The sequence below is a fragment of the Triticum aestivum genome, chromosome 3B (genome assembly GCF_018294505.1).
Source record: "Triticum aestivum cultivar Chinese Spring chromosome 3B, IWGSC CS RefSeq v2.1, whole genome shotgun sequence".
Lineage (NCBI taxonomy): Eukaryota > Viridiplantae > Streptophyta > Magnoliopsida > Poales > Poaceae > Triticum > Triticum aestivum.
Genome location: NC_057801.1, coordinates 110,473,539 through 110,478,218, shown reverse-complemented (window position 1 = coordinate 110,478,218; position 4,680 = coordinate 110,473,539).

Below are 4,680 nucleotides of genomic sequence, written 5' to 3'. Positions count from 1 at the left end.
TTTATCTTATGTCATTCTGATCTGAGTCAGTCTATTCTTCCACCGGGGGTTAAGGAATTAGGATCTATTCTGTCTATCAGGATCACGTGTTACTAATCAGTAGTACCTTATAAGTTTGATGGATACAAGCCTAGTTCAGTTCTTCTACCACCTTATGTTGTTAGGATGGTCTCAGAACTTTGATATGATGATGTTGAGTGTGTATGAAATCCTTTGTCAAATGTCTCAAAATCCTTCTTGAGAATTTACAGCTGTTATGCTGCCGAAATTTTGCTAGAAATTCTAGTGCCTTTGCATTATGATTGTGCTTTCAGATGGCCACCCGCGACCTCAATCAAGTGGTTCGCCTGACTCGATGCCTAGATGTACCCGGCCATACTGCCATGTTGGTCAGGGTAATGACTGAGGCTGGATACCGCTGGTATCCTGAGTACACGATCGAAGAGCAATTTCGGGACTTCAATCAAAGCCAGTATCTCTGCACTGTCAGGATATTTCCATCTTATCCTGGATCCACCGAGCCCCTTCACTGCTCCTATGGACTCGGGGTTACTATTGAGATGGCTGTGCAGGACGCCTCCTACTCTATGATGACCATCATGCGAGTCAGGTCTGGTCTATTTCGGGACTCTGATTTCCGGTATATGCCAGGATCACTTCCGGGAGCACAAGGGTATCTCCAGGCTATCTATGCTGACCCCACCCAGGAGGATTCACGGACTCGCACCACTGCTGAGATGCTCGAGGATAAGGACCGTGAAAATCGGGCCTTGAGGTTAGAGCTCTTCAATACCCGTGCTGACCACTGGGCCACATTGACTCGGTTCGCACCGGCGGTGCAAGCTGGATATTCGGATATGCGCGATCTCTTTCCTGTGAGATCTGCTCTGCCAGACGTGATGGGTTGGCGTGATGTAGGAGGCATCACCCCACCTCGCGGTCCCCGCAGGCCACCGTCTGTTGGTCCAAGACCTCATCCTAGCCCCTATGGTCCACAAGCTCCGCGAGATCGTCTGTTTCCGGATGATCATGTTGAGCTTCCAGGCTATGGAGGTGACTTCTACAAGGACTACTACGGATCGGTCTGAGTTAGTGGTAGTATCACTAGTTCGCACTAGCTGTGTCGTCTATCGTCCCGCATGACTCGTGGGATATGACCTAGTTTGTACTCTTCCGGAGGTGTAGGAAAATAATGTATAGGAGCTTGGGATGCCTCCGATGAGATGTAATCCTCTTTTCACCGTAATAGTATTTTGTTTGGTCTTGTACTAAACCCTGTATGGTGTGTATGACGATGGAATAAAGAAGCAGTTTCTGTATTTACCATGTCATACGGATGATCATCTTGCATTTCGAGTTATTCCTTACATTTTATATCCTATGTCGGAATTTTATCAGCCTGACTAAATCATTGTCTTGTTTACCTAGGATGGTCAACACGCGCACTAACCCTGCTCCTCAAGAGCAGGCCGAAGGCAGTGAAGTCAGGGATGCAAATCTGCCTCATCCTCCTTCCTTAGCCGAGGTTATGATGGAAGCTGAGAGAAACAAGCGGGAGACCAACCGTTTGTTGGAGCGTATTGAACAGAACATGGCACACCATCAGAGGACTAACGTGGTGTCACTCAGTGATTTTATCAAATTACATCCACCCACGTTCCACCACTCCGTCGAGCCTCTCGACGCTGATGACTGGCTTCGCAGTATCTCTCACAAACTGCGTTCCGCGCTGGTAGCGGAGGCTGACAAGGTCACCTTTGCTGCATATCATCTTGAAGGCCCCGCCAGTCTATGGTGGGAGAATTATGGAGCTATGCACCCAGCGGGCCATGTCACTACTTGGGCTGAATTCAGCGAGGCTTTCCGTGAACATCACATTCTGGAGGGTCTCATGGACCGTAAACGTGAGGAATTTTGCAGTTTCACTCAGGGCCGACTTTCTGTGGATGCTTACAGCAGGGAGTTTGGTAACCTCGCACGATATGCAACTGAGGAAGTGTCTACTGATGCCAAGAAGCAAGCAAGGTTCCGTAAGGGACTTAGTCCTGAGTTTCGCCGTGACCTCCGGCTGCATGAGTGCACATCTTTTCAGAAACTTGTCAACAAAGCCATCAGTGCTGAAACTGGTCAGACTGACTATGACGTAACACGCAAGCATGGCCGTGACATGGGTTCCTCATCCGGTGCTGGTCCTCAGAAGCGCCGCGTGTGGGTGCCCAACACCGCCCTGCCACCCAGGTTCACACCGAGGCCATCTTTCTAGGCGCCTCGCCCTGTTCAACAGTCTGCACCGGCCAAGCCCTATGGGGGTCCAACCAACAATGCTCCTCCACGTACCAGTTCCGTGACTTGTTTCAAGTGTGGGGAATCTGGCCACTATATGCGTGAGTGTCCCCAGACCAACCCCAACCAGTCTGCTAAAGCTGTTGGCCGTGGCAAGCCGACAGGGAAAGTGTTCCACACCAAGCCGGCCACCGCCTCACGTGGCCATGTCAACTGTATCTCTGCCGAAGAAGCTCAAGAGGATCCCAACGTCGTTCTCGGTACGCTTCTTGTTAATTGCCACCCGACATCTGTTTTTTCCATACAGGAGCCTCCCATTCATTTATATCTGAAAACTATGCTCGTTTGCATAACACCGCATTCTGTGACATGCCATCCACTATGGAAATTTCTACTCCTGGTTCTAGATGGCAGACCTCTAGGGTAAGTTATGGAAATGAAATCCAAGTCGACAGACTTGTTTTCCTTGCATCCTTGATAGCCCTTAAATTTTCAGATATTAATATCATTTTGGGTATGGACTGGATGTCAGCTCATCATGCCAAAATTGATTGCTTCTCTAGGACTGTTCAACTCACTCACCCTTCGGGCAAGATAGTCAATGTCTTAACCCAACTAGCCAAGCGACAATTATATTCTCTTAACGCCAGCCCTTTGCCAGACCTTGAGGACGTTTCGGTAGTCCGTGACTTCCCGAATGTCTTCCCAGAGGAATTGCCAGGTGTTCCACCTGACAGGGATGTTGAGTTCGTAATAGACCTCATTCCAGGAACCGTTCCGATTGCTAGAAGACCTTATAAGATGGCACCACTAGAACTAGCCAAGCTTAAGAAACAACTCGATGAGTCCTTGAAAAAGGGTTTCATCCGCCCTAGTTCATCTCCGTGGGCTTGCCCCGTCCTATTCGTCAGGAAGAAGGATGGTACGGACCGGATGGTTGTAGATTACCGACCTGTCAATTTGGTCACAATCAAGAACAAATATCCGCTTCCCAGGATCAACGACCTGTATGATCAGCTCGCTGGATCCTCAGTCTTCTCCAAGATGGATTTGAGGTTGGGCTACCATCAAATCAAAATCAGAAACGGGGACATTCCTAAAATGGCCTTTGTTACTCGTTATGGCCAATACGAGTACACCGTCATGTCCTTCGGCTTAACCAACGCTCCAGCCACCTTTTCTCGGTTAATGAACTCAATCTTCATGGAGTATTTGGATAAATTCATCGTGGTTTACCTCGATGATATACTCATCTACTCCAAGAACGAGGAGGAACATGCCGAACATCTAAGGCTAGTGTTGAAGAAACTTCGAGAGCATCGCCTTTATGCCAAATTTTCTAAATGTGAATTCTGGTTGTCAGAAGTGACCTATCTGGGTCATGTAATATCTGGTAAAGGTATTGCTGTTAACCCTGAGCGAGTTCAAGCCGTCCTTAATTGGACTCCACCTGAATCGGTCAAGCAAGTTCGGAGTTTTCTGGGCTTAGCGAGCTATTGTCGTCGCTTTGTCGAGAACTTCTCCAAGGTTGCTAAACCTCTAACCGAACTCCTCAAGAAAGATAAGAAGTTCGAATGGACTCCACAATGTGAGCACAGCTTTCAGGAACTGAAAAGACGCCTGACCTCTGCTCCCGTACTGGTACCGCCAGACTTCTCCAAGGACTTTGTTATCTACTGTGACGCCTCGCGACAAGGACTAGGTTGCATTCTCATGCAAGATCGACATGTAATTGCCTACGCTTCACGGCAATTGCACCCACATGAGGAGAATTATCCTACTCATGATCTAGAGCTTGCAGCCGTAGTCTATGCACTCAAGACCTGGCGACATTACCTCCTCGGTAACCGTTGCGAAATATTCACTGATCACCAAAGTCTGAAGTACATTTTCACCCAACCGGATCTGAATCTCAGGCAAAGACGTTGGGTTGAGTTGATCACAGACTTCGACTTAGGAATAACTTACACCCCAGGGAAAGCCAACGTCATGGCTGATGCGCTAAGTCGTAAATCTTATTGTAACAACCTGATGTTACAACAAAGTCAACCGCTTCTCCATGAGGAATTTCGGAAGCTTAACCTTCACATTGTTCCTCAAGGTTTCCTTTCCACCTTGGTAGCAAAACCTACTCTTACGGATCAAATCATCGCTGCCCAAAAGCGAGATAAGGGAATATCTAAAATCAAAGAGAACCTTGCTAGCGGAGGTGCTAGTTGTTTCTCCACAAATGATCATGGTGTTGTGTACTTTGAGAACCGTCTAGTGGTTCCCAAGAACCAGCATCTACGGCAGTTGATCCTTAAGGAGGCTCATGAATATCCTCTCACCATTCATCCCGGTAGTACTAAGATGTATCAGGACCTACGCCAGAGGTTCTGGTGGACTAGGATGAAG